General features: G+C 34.4%; 1 long non-coding RNA gene across 1 annotated transcript; it reads right to left on the bottom strand.

The window, feature by feature from the left end:
* Positions 1 to 2423: 2423 nt before the first annotated feature.
* On the bottom strand, positions 2424 to 12127 carry LOC116136186. The gene is made up of 4 exons (XR_004128991.1): positions 12113 to 12127; positions 11997 to 11999; positions 2593 to 2670; positions 2424 to 2478 (listed from the first exon to the last, which is right to left on the bottom strand). It is a non-coding gene; the product is annotated as an uncharacterized LOC116136186 (long non-coding RNA).
* Between the last annotated feature and the right edge of the window lie 967 nt (positions 12128 to 13094).

Here is a 13094-nt window from a genome sequence, read left to right as displayed (position 1 = left end):
ACCCAAGTTGAGATTTGAGAACACTCTTGAGTAGAGATTGAATAGAAATTATGTATGCATGTTATATGTTATGTTATTGAGAATTGAGATGGAGATGAATAATTGCTTTGTGGTGGTTAAATGCACTTCATTTATGAGAAGTGTGATGTGTGTTGAGGATATAGTTTGAGATAAAATTGGAGGAGATTGATAAATCTTTTTGCAAGTGTTATTTTATGATAGGAATTATAGCTTTGTGAGGGAGTTTCCTCCCATTTTGGATGGTTCAAGAGAGGAGTAGAACCATAGATAAAGTAGAGTTTTTGTATGCACATTAGTTGTTTGATGAAATACCTAAGAGAATCATGAGCATGAGTAGTAAACCTTAATTCTTGAAACATTGCATGTTGGCATTTCATGAGTGCATTAGTGGAGAAGAACTATCCATATGCATTAATTGTGCATTGAGAAGTGGCTTGAGAAAGAGTAGAGAACTTTGTGTATGAACTACTCTAAGAGTAAAGAGAATGAGAAAAACACTAAAAACGGGTTGGTGCTTTGTGATCTCCATCCGATAGTTACGAAAAACGGGTTGGTGCTTTGTGATCTCCACCCTATAGTTACGAAAAGCGGGTTGGTGCTTTGTGATCTCCACCTGACAGTCACGAAGAGTGGGATGGTGCTTTGTGAACTCCACCCAGCCGTGCCTCCGGTAAGATGAGGCCGTGACATATAGCAGAAGTTAAGTAAAGAGAGCTGTGTGAAAGAGAAAATAAATGAGATGAGAAAAAGTGTAAGGAAAGAATTAAGAGAAAGAGTTACGGGGACAGTCGAGTAGAGGATTTAGTTACTGAGCATTATTTTGTGCTCACCTCGTTGTTTTTCTTTGTGGTTGCAGGATCTAGGTGAGAACGTAGTTGGATGGGCACCGGCAAGCGAGGAGCAATAGCTACACTATCCACTGTTTTAATGGCATTTTGTAAATGATGTTCTAGTTTGTATAAAGAATGTTTATATGTAATAAAAGAAAATTTTCGGTTCCAACTACTTTTAGCACAATACATGTATTTTACTGATGTATTTCTATGAGTATCCTAGTATTAAGCAGTCATTACAATCAGGTAGTGGATTCATCAACAAAATTTTCTCTCGGATTGCACTATATGACTCATTGAGTCCCATGAGAAATTGCATCAATCTGCGTCTCTTATGGTCTGCCCCACAAGAGCAAACGGTGTCATTATAGGATCCTAGTTCATCCTATAATTTTTTTAGTCTTGTGTAATAAGCTACAACAGTCATCTGATCTTGAGCAAGACAAGCAATGTCTCTCTCAATCTGAAAAATACGAGGGGCATTGCTTTGAGAAAAACGATCCAGAAGGTCTTCCCATACCTCTTGGGCGATGGTCGAAAATATAACACTGTCTACAAGGTCTTGCGTGAGTGAATTGAGAATCCAAGAGAGGATCATATCGTTGCATTTTTTCCACGAAGCATAGTCATCTGGTTTGGATGTGGCAGACGGCATTGTGGTGGTCCCGTCTATGAAACCTAACTTGGATTTGGCATTCAAAGAAATTGCCATGGCTCTACACCATGTCGAATAATTATCCTCATTGAGGGGCTTGGAAACAAGCACCATTCCTGGATGATCGGAATGGTGAAGAGAATATGGATTGGCAGCATCAAGCTTGCCTCCATTTGAAGGTTGTTGTTCTATCATGAAAAAGAGAAACAGCGATAAAAAGAAGGCAAAAGAAAGGGGGCAAAGGCAAAGAGTTATGGTATTGTTCTCTGCTGTGATACCATGTAAAGAACAAAAAAAAAATATTTGCCTTTCAATAATTTTATTGAATTAGGAGACGTACCTTTATACAAGAGATTTCCTACAATCATGCTAATATATTCTAGTTAGTCTAAGTATAAAAGGTAATTAAACAAATATACAACTAATACAATATATTTGTCAATGAATGGTCAGATATCATTGACCTTCCCTTCTCAACATGCTTATCCTCACCATTAAACACGTATTTGGTGCAAAATGATTTCTTGGATCAAAAAAGAAATTGTGATTTGATAGTAGCTGATCATGTGCTACCTGGAATAAGAATATAGATGAACAAGTATATTAGTTGTGTAAATACATTTGTCATGGAAAATATTTATTAAGTTAATACTAAAAACTATCATAAGGGAGCATGTTCATCCTCATACCATGGAAGAAGTATTTGGCAATAAATAATTTCTTGAATAATCAGAAACCAAATTCTGATTTGACAGTAGTTGAGATTCTACCTGCTGTAAATGAAAAACATCGTTGACAAACAAGCATTAGTCCATTGCGAATCTATCATTCATGCACTACATCCATATATAAGTTGATTTAAAAGCTACTATGAGTCATGTGCATACTAACCATTGAAGAGGTAATTGGCGCATAATGATTTATTGGATCAAAAACCATATTTTGATTTGATAGTAGTTGAGGTCCCACCTGCCGAAAAAAAAAAATTTGAAAACGGACAAACTTGAACTGTGTGAATATATTTTTCATTTACAATAGATATAACTTGTTATTACTAAAAACAACCAGCATGTTCATACTCACCATTGAAGAAGTACATGGTACAGAATTATTCATTGGATCAAAAACCAAATTCTGATTTGATAGTAGTTGAGATTCTACCTACATCCATATATAAGTTGATTTAAAAAATACTACGAGTCGTGCATACTCACCGTTAAAGAGGTAATTGATGCAGAATGATTTATTGGATAAAAAACCATATTTTGATCATTTGATAGTAGTTGAGGTCCCACTTGCCGAAGAAAAAATTAAAACCAGACTAACATGAATTGTGTGAATATATTTTTCATTTACCCTATATACATAAATATAACTTGTAATTACTAAGAACAACCAGCATGTTCATCCTCACCGTTGAAGAAGTACACAATGCATAATGATTCATTAGATCAAAAACCATATTGTGATTTGATAGTAGTTGATGTCCCACCTGTTGAAGTAAAAAATATAAACAAACAAGCATTAATTGTGTGAATATATTTTTCATGCACAATTATAAATTAATACTAAAAACAACCAGCATATTCTTCCTTACCATTAAAGAATCCAAATTTTGATGTGGTAGTAACTGAGGTTGAAGTAAAAATCATATACAAACAAGCATTAGATTTATATGTGACAATATGTTCATGTACCATATATATGTATATGCTCATACTAAACAAAATTATCCTTACCATTAAAGAAGTATTTGGCACAAAATGATTTCTTAGATCAAATTCCATATTGTGATTTGATAGTAGTTGAGGTTGTACCTAATGTAAAGAATCATATATAGACCAACAAGTATTACTTGTGTGAATATGGTTTTTGATGACAGAATGCATAAGTTGATACTAAAAGCAACCATAAGCCATGCACAACCTTACCATTGAAGATGTAATTGGTGCAAAAGGATCATGAAACAGATTGTGATTTGATAGTAGTGGAGGTTCTACTTCCTGAATTAAGAATAGACAAACAAGCGTTAATATTAATTGTGAGAATATATAATTTGTTCATGAAGCATGAATAAGGGTATGCATGCATCCCCACCATTGAAGAAGTATTATCTGCAAATTCATAATTTCTCGTATCAAAGAAATTTTGATTTGATAGTAGTTGAGGTTCTTCCTGTAGTAAGAATCATGGACAACAAGCATTAATAGCGAGAATAAGTTTATCATGCACCATATGTATAAGTTGATACTAAAAACTACATAAGACACGTGATCTTCCTTACCAAGGTAGAAGTATTTGTTGCAAAATAATTTCCTGTATCAGAAACCAAACTGTGATTTGATTGTTACTCAGATTCCACCTGAAATAAGAATTATAGAGAAACAAGAATTAATTGTTTGAACAGAAGATATCTATTTGTAATGAGAACTACCCATAAGATGCTTTTTTCCTCACTTCCAAGAACTCATTGCCCAAGCAGTGAATCGACGGTTGCTGAGAGGATATCTATGTGGATCCATTGGCGACTGACTGCCATGCAAAGAAAGAGTTGCGGACTATAGCCAATTACAGTCATTGATTGCATCAAATTTTGATAATGGCAGAGGTTCCACCTGAGGAATCACTCGTGAAGAAGCATTAAGCATTAGTTCGAAATATGTTCCTAAAGCAACAATGATTTCAAATATTAGCCTTCATGTGACTTGATATCAAAGACCGATTTCATCTGGAGTAAGAATTGCAAATACAGAAGCAAGAAAATCAGTAAATGCTTCTCCTCACCATATCTGTAGTAGTTAGGCTCTGCTTGAAGTTATAACATACAACATTCGCAGTAGTTGAGGTCCAGAAAAAATCATGCAAATGAAATGTGAAAAACCCTGTATAACACCAAAAAAAAAAAAAAAAAAAAGGTTTATCACCTAACATTACCTGGTATTTCTAACAACATAATGTATTGGAATTTGAATCGACATTGATATATGTATCTACTTACCTAGTAAATCTAGGGCTTTACACTTGCAGATATATATGTGAAAACTCTAGAAACACAGTAAGAATTAGGTTTGTGGGAATTGTAGGAAAGAATTTGCTCTGCAAAGGGAAAAGGCGTCACTTTTTGATATACATAACACGTGTGAAAATGAATTATTCTCTGTCCTTTTGTGATGGTTGGCAAGGTAATTAACATTGTTATTTAATAAAGATAAATCATGAAAAGTAACAGCTAACTAAAAGAGTAAAGTGACTCCCACCATCTGTCATTCCCACTTCCTTCTGTCTACTTCCATGGCAAGTAGTCTAAAATTTCAAACCATTCATTAATGTATCTGGCTCCCCTTCTCAGAGAAGTAGTTTCTGCTTTTTGTAGTTTCGCTCTGTTTTTACTGATCCTCTCCTTTGTATATTTGTTTTCCAAGTTGATACTGATCTTAAAACTGATGTATTTTAATAAATCGGGAAAAGTAACAGCTTACTAAATGAGTAAAGTGACCCCACCATTTGTCATTCCCACTTCCTTCTGCCTACTTCCGTGGCAAGTAGTATAAAATTTCAAACCATTCATTAATTTATCCAGCTCCCCTTCTCGGAGAAGTAGTTTCTGCTTTTTATAGTTTTGCTCTGTTTTTACTGGTCTTTTTTCCTTTGTATATTTGTTTCCAAGTTGATACTGATCTTAAAACTGATGTATTTAATGTTTCAAAGTGGAATTGAGAGCTAAAGTTATGCGATTATCATGTTTTTACATTAAGATGCTCATAAAAATTTCTTGGCAAGGTGTATAGGTTGATTAATAAGTTTGAGATTATTATTCGGGTTTAAGGTTGATTAATAAGTTGTATAATAGAATTCTTACAGTAAATATACGTTGAGGCTTCAAATGATTCTTTAAGACACGTAATAAAGTTGTAGGATTTAAATTTAGTTGATATTCATCTTTACACTTCTTTAATTTAAACCAGCATTCATTTCCATTAAGCATGCTCCAACTATTTGGAACTCATGTACCCATTCTATTAATTTATTAAATATAGAAATTCAAGAGTGTGTGTTTTACTTTTTAGAATAGCATTTAATGAAATATGATAGGATTATAAGAATGTGTTTTGGAAAATATTTTTTGAAAATATTTAGATTATTTTTAACCCTTATATTTGTTAATTTAACTGAACACCTTCCAAAATAAAACTTTATAAATTAACAAAAAACACCCCCACCCACCCAACTATTGCTGACAATCGGCCACCACCGTCACACAATGGCCAGAAGTCATCGAAATGGTGCATTAACGACTGGATCTGACTGATCGTATGCTGATCTGGCTTTTTCCAGCTACATCGATGAACGACTAGCTAGATTTAGCCAATCATGTGTCATTACGACATCAGCATTCGGCGGTGGCCGACGACAATGATGATTGCTAGCGGGTGATAGTGACTTAGCTGGATGAAAGTGTTTTTGTTAATTTATAAACTTTTATTAAGAAAAATAATTATTAAATGTTTTGAGTTAAATATAATAAGATTGGATTTTAAATTGAATAAAAAAGTAATAACTTCACTAGATTGTATAGAATAATATGATAGGATAGAAAAAAATAAATAAATAAATTAAAACAATCGCAGCTATTTTTAAGCAAGAAGGCCCAAAACATAGGAGCCATTATTCTCAAACGATTACACAACACTGAGTTAACCATTCTTCAAATGTCAATAATAATAATACAATAATATTCTCCCGTAGAATTTATTTGTGATCAAGTGGAATGTCCACAGATTGCTCATCCATGAAAGCCTTGGTGTTTTCAGCGTCTGTATCAGTAGGAAGAGTCTTGCCCAGTTGCATCTTCAGGATGTTTATCCTGGAAATTCCTTTGTGCAATCCAGGCATCTTCAAGCCCTCCATGAAACTGAGAGCTCGACGAAGTACAGTTATTACCAAAGGCGCCGTTTGAGTACAAGGAGGAATACGATCCTTGTTGTGGATTAGTTGGCCACGGTGGTGCGGACACTGAGTTGTGATTCAGCAAATAACGCCCAAATAGTGCAGTGAATTGCGCAAATAATTCTGCAACTTGTTGAGGATGTACCTGAAATACGAAAGAGGAGACAAAGCAAGCATTAGTTGTGTAAATAAGCTTTTTATTTATGCACCATATATATGTGTAGCTTGTTACTAAATCTACCATAACGCAAGCTTATCCTCACCATTAAACAAGTAGTATTTGGTGCAAAATGATTTCTTGGATCAGAAAAGAAATCGTGATTTGATAGTAGCTGATCATGTGCTTACCTGGAATAAGAATATAGACGAACAAGCATTTTAGTTGTGTAAACACATTTGTCATGGAAAATATTTATTAAGTTCATTAGAAGTATAAAGATAATTGGGGTACATTTGTAATTTTGTAAATATTAAGCTGGTTAGTTTTGTTAGTTGGTTAGTGGTTGTAACTATAACTATAGTTAGTTGTTAATTAGAGTAATTTGGTCAAATGTATATAAACTCGGTTCAATGAAATAATAAACAAGATTGTTTTTCCCCAAATATTTTTTCTCTTCATGGTGCCTTCATGATCTTCAACATGGTATCAGAGCAGCAAATTTTCGTTCCTTGATCAATTTTCTGCTCAGTTACAATCTTCAATTTCATTTTGGTCAAGCTCAAAGAAGCTCAAAATTCTTCAATTTCTTCATTCTCAGCTCGAAATTTAGAATTTTTAGTTCAGTCGCCATGACTAATTCAACTAAAGAATCAATCGTTCCTTCAATTGATTCCAATTCCCTGCTCTTTGTTCACTTGTCTGACACACCAGGTTCTATTTTGGTCTCTGAGCAACTCATAGTTACTCAGAATTATGGCATCTAGAGCCAAGCAATGACAATATCCTTATGTGCAAAAAAAATAAGCTAGGGTTTGTTGATGGAACATGCACAAAATCATCAATTCATTGTCAGTTAATTCCACAATGGGAAAGATGCAATTCGTTGGTTCTTGCGTGGATTTTTAATTCTATCTCAAATGAGATATTCAGTGGCATTGTTTACTCAACTAGCGCTGCTCAGGTGTGGCAAGACTTGAAAGAGCAATTTCACAAAGTTAATGGAACCAAAGTGTTTGGTATCCATCGTGAAATTGTTAACCTTACACAAGGTGCAAACACAGTAGCAATCTACTATAATAAGCTAAAATCGTTTTGGGATGAACTTGGTTCTTTGATCAGCTTGTCAGCTCTAGATAGTGCTTCTGCGAAGGCAAATCTTGAACATCTTAACCAGCAAAAGTTGATGCAATTTTTAATGGGACTGAATAAATCATATTCCATGATTCGAAGCCAGATTTTGCTCATGAATCCTCTTCCAACAATGAAACAAGCATATTCTATGGTTCATCAAGATGAGAGTTAGAGAATCTTGACTGGGATGAACATCAATTCTGACGCAACTACGACACTTTATGCTCACAACACTGGAAAAGGTCAGAATCAGGGGCAAAACTATAAAGGCAAGAAGCCTTATATTGAATGTGATTACTGTCACTTACTTGGCCACAAATGAGAGAGTTGCTATAATTTGAATAGCTATCTAGCCGATTATCAGCTCACAAACGGCAAGTCCAATTGCAAAACTAGAGTTTCTGCTAATCAAGTTCTTACTAAGAATGAAGCTTCAGATGTTGGAAATTTTGCTGCGTTGGTTGGTCTAATGTTAACTACTGAGTAAAACAACCAGATCCTCCAATTATTAGGAAAGGAAAATGCGACTCCACCAACTACTAATCTTGCAGGTACATTTACTACTTTGTTCTCTTACTTTGACAGTGATAGCTGGATTATAAACATAAGGGCAACTGATCATATGACATCAAATTATTATGTCCTAACATCCCTTATTGCCATAGAACAGTCTTCTAAATACCTTGTAAGCTTACCAAATGGTACTAAAACTTACATTAGGCATGTTGGATTTATTGATCTAGGCAATGGTATTCATCTATCTAAGGTCTTACATGTCCCAGATTTCAAACACAATTTGCTTTCTGTTTCTAAATTTACTGCCTCTAATCATTGTTCTATTGTTTCTTATCCTCATTTTTGCTTAATTCAGGATCTTTGCAATAGCAAGTTGAAGGGGATTGGTAAGCATAGTCAAGGCCTATACTTTTTTGATCCAATTTCAACTTTGAAAATTTCATCAGCATTGTCACATTTTGGAATGTTAAATAAGGTTGTTTGCAATTTTTCATACTATCAAAACAATGTAAATTATGTTTTAAAATTGAAAAAAGTTCATGTTTCTATTATGATAGCATCTACATATACTAGTCTTGAATTGTGGCATCAAAGATTAGGTCATGTCCCATATTCTGTGTTGCAACTTATGCACATAAATTGAATATGTCTCATCCTCCTCATTGTACTGTTTGTCCTTTAGCAAAATAGACTAGACTCCTTTTTCCTCATAATATTTCACAATCTCAACATATTTTTCATTTGTTGCACGTGGATGTTTGGGGTCCATATAAGACACCAACTCATGGTAATGCTAGGTACTTCCTTACCATAGTATATGATCATTCTAGGGTCACTTGGTTATTCCTCATGCAGTTTAAATCTGATACTTTTCACACCATCAAATAGTTTCTTCAAATGGTCAACACACAATATCAATTAACTCCAAAGTGCATTAGGACCGATAATGGTCTAGAGTTTTTTAATAAGAATTGTCATGATATGCTATGTAGCAAGGGTATCATTCACCAAAGTTCTTGTACTTATTCTCCTCAACAAAATGGCATTATTGAGAGGAAACATATGCACATCTTAGAAATTGCTAGGGCCTTAAAATTTCAGTCTCATATTCCTACTCATTTTTGGGGTTATTGTGTGCAAATTGTTGTTTATCTTATTAATAGATTTCCCACATCAGTTCTCAAAGGTTTATCACCTTTTGAAATTTTTTTTGCAAAACCTTCTTCATTGGATCATTTAAAGGTATTTCGCTCCTTGGCATGTGCAACCTTTTTACCTTCTAAGGATAAGTTGTCCCCTAGATCTGTCCCTTCTGTTTTTTGGGGTTATTCTTTAACCTAAAAAGAGTTATACTTTATAACCTTTCTTCTCATTTTGTGACAATCACAAGGGATGTTATTTTTTATGAAAACATATTCCCTTTCACTTGGCATAAACCTTTACAAGTTCCTTTTCCTGTTAACTCTAATTTCCTTGAATTAGATTCAAATCAGCCACCTTCTATTCCCACTTCAGATGATGTTTTACAAGTTGTCCAGACTCCAAACTCTTCTGTCTCTACAATACCACCAATATCTCCCAATATTTCTTCTTCTACTCAGCCTGTTTTTGCACCCTCTTTTCTTGATCCGATTGTTTATACTCTTTCTCTAAAGAGATCCAATAAACCTACTAAACCCCTTGTTTCGACTTCAGACTTTACATGTCCCTTAATTTCTCATTCTTCTTTAGCTAACCTTATTCAATATCCCATTTCCAATTTTGTTTCATATGATACTGTCTCACCTTCCTATAAAGCTTTTCTGTCTAACCTCGCATTTGAACCAACTAGCTTTTCTCAAGCCTCTAAGGACCAACATTGGGTGGCTAGCATCCAAAAGGAAATACAAGCTTTAGAGCTAAATCACACTTGGTCCTTAGTGTCATTGCCTCTTGGAAATATTCCCATAGGTTGTAAATGGGTTTATAAACTCAAATACAAAGCTGATGGTTCTTTGGACAGATACAAGGCACGTTAAGTTGCCAAAGGATATACCCGGCAAGCAAGAATTGACTATACCGAGACATTCTCCCCTGTCATCAAAATGGTCACTGTTAGAACCATTTTGACTTTAGCCTCTATGCACAGTTTGCCCCTTTATCAAATGGATGTAGATAATGCATTCTTACATGGTGATTTGTAGAAAGAGATCTATATGACCTTACCTCAGGGGTTTAATAAGTAGGGGTAGCAAGGGGGAGCAAGATATTGTTTGCAAACTTCATAAGTCTCTATATGGTTTGAAACAGGCTTCTAGAGCCTAGAATCATAAACTTACCATAGCTCTTTTGGATGGAGGTTTCCAACAATCTAAGTCTAATTACTCTGTTTATTAGAAAAGATCAGTCTCATATTGTCATGTTATTGGTTTATGTGGATGATATTGTCATCATTGGAAATAATCTTGCCATGATTCATCACACAAAGCAGCTGATACACTCTCATTTTTGGCTAAAAGACCAAGGGTTGTTGGAATATTTTTTGGGGTTTGAGATGGCTAGATCATCTAAAGGGTTCAGCGTTTGTCAAAGGAAGTATGCTTTGGAGCTCATTTCAGAATTAGGCCTCTTTGGTTCCAAGCCTTCTATTGTACCTGTGGACTCCAATTTGAAGTTAACTTCTGCTGCTTATGATGAGCTTTTCCCTACTGGCCATGATTCTCTTATTCCTGAACCTAGTGTTTATCAAAGATTGGTGGGCAAACTATTATATCTATGCATGACTCAACCTAACCTGAGTTACTCAGTCAATCTCTTGAGTTAGTTTATGCATACGCCTAAGCAATCTCATATGGCTACTACCCTTAGAGTGGTGAAGTATGTAAAGTCTACTCAAGGTTTGGGTTTATATTTCTCTACTGCCAATTTTGTGTCTTTATTAGCTTACAGTGATTCTGATTGGGCTTTTTGTCTCATGACAAGGAAGTTAGTTACTGGTTACTATATTTTCCTTGGTTCTTTTTTTATTTCCAGGAAATCTAAGAGTCCTCTTCTGAGGCAGAATACCGAACTATGGCTTTAACAATCTATGAGGTTATTAGGTTAGTGCAACTTCTCAAAGATCTTGGTTTCTCCAAGTTGTTACCTGTTACTCTTCATTGTGATAACCAAGCAGCCAATCACACTAATTTCAATCCCATGTTCCATGAGAGGACTAAGGACGTTGACATTGACTGCCATATTGTCCGAAAGTGGCTTAAAATTGGTCTCATTCGCACCGCTTATATTCCTTCATTAGAGCAACTTGCTGATTTACTCACTAAAGCTCTTGAGAAGCCTCTTCACTATCACTTGTTACACAAGTTGGGTCTGCTTAATCTTTATCACCCTCCAACTTGAAAAGGGGGGAGGGGGGTATTAGCAATGTAAAGATAATTGACGTACAATTTTGTAATTATTAAGCTGGTTAGTTTTGTTAGTTGGTTAGTGGTTGTAATAATAAATCTAGTTAGTTGTTAACTAGAGTAATTTGGTCAAATGTATATAAACTTGGTTCAATGAATAATAACCAAGAATGTTTTTCCCCAAATATGTTTTCTCTTCACGCTACCTTCTTGATCTTCAACAAAGTTAATGCTAAAAACTATCATAAGGGAGCATGTTCATCCTCATACCATGGAAGAAGTGTTTGGCACAAATGATTTCTTGAATAATTAGAAACCAAATTCTAATTTGATAGTAGTTGAGATTCTACCTGCTATGAATGAGAAATATCAACAAACAAGCATTAGTCCACTACAAATCTGTTATTCATGTACTACATCCATACATAAGTTGATTTAAAAAATACTATGAGTCGTGAATACTCACCATTGAAGAGGTAATTGATGCAGTATGATTTATCGGATCAAAAACCATACTTTGATTTGAATAGTAGTTGAGGTCCCACCTGCCAAAATAAAAATTGAAAACAGACAAACATGAATTGCTATATATATATATATATATACTTGAATTACTAAGAATAGTCAGCATGTTCATCCTCACCATTAATGAAGAAGTACATAGTGCAGAATGATTCAATAGATCAAAAACCATATTGTGATTTGATAGTAATTGAGGTCCCACCTGTTGAAGTAAAAATTGTAAACAAACAAGCATTAGTAGCTTGAATATATTTTTCATGCACAACTACAAGTTAATACTGAAAGTGAAAAAAAACCAGCATATTCATCCTTTCCATTAAAGAATACAAATTTTGATGTGGTAGTAGCTGAGGTCGAAGTAAAAATCATATACAAACAAGCATTAGATTTATATGTGACAGTATGTTCATGAACCATATATATGTATATGCTCATACTAAACAAAGTTTTAAAGCATATTTTTTGTGTATGTTTAATGGCATTGACTACCTGCTATTACTTTGTCTAATTCAGCAAATATGAATTTAATGTTTATTTTTTTTGTGCCGAAAATACACACTGATGTCAACTCCAATTAGAGCTTAACAAGTGAAAAGAATAACATGAAGAGGTGGTGGAAAATGTAGATTGAAAGCATGAAAGGGTTCGATTAATGGGATTCAAAAAAAAAAAAATTCAAATAAAGCTTGAAAACATTATTCCTTCTCCTTTGCTTAAGGTTGATGAAGCCAAGATTCAAGGGATGAATCCTCCACACTTTAACACCACCTTGAGAGAGTGAGAGAGTGGCCAAACCCTAAGAGAGAGATTGATTTTCTTTTTGAGTGAAAAAAATGAATCCTTTTTTTTTTAAATGCAGCCATTTGCATTTATCTATACATGGGCTATTTTGTAATTAGTTGTTTTTCACTTCTATGCCCTAATAA

The sequence above is a fragment of the Pistacia vera genome, unplaced genomic scaffold (assembly GCF_008641045.1).
Source record: "Pistacia vera cultivar Batoury unplaced genomic scaffold, PisVer_v2 Contig31, whole genome shotgun sequence".
NCBI lineage: Eukaryota > Viridiplantae > Streptophyta > Magnoliopsida > Sapindales > Anacardiaceae > Pistacia > Pistacia vera.
This window is presented reverse-complemented; position numbering and strand designations above follow the sequence as displayed.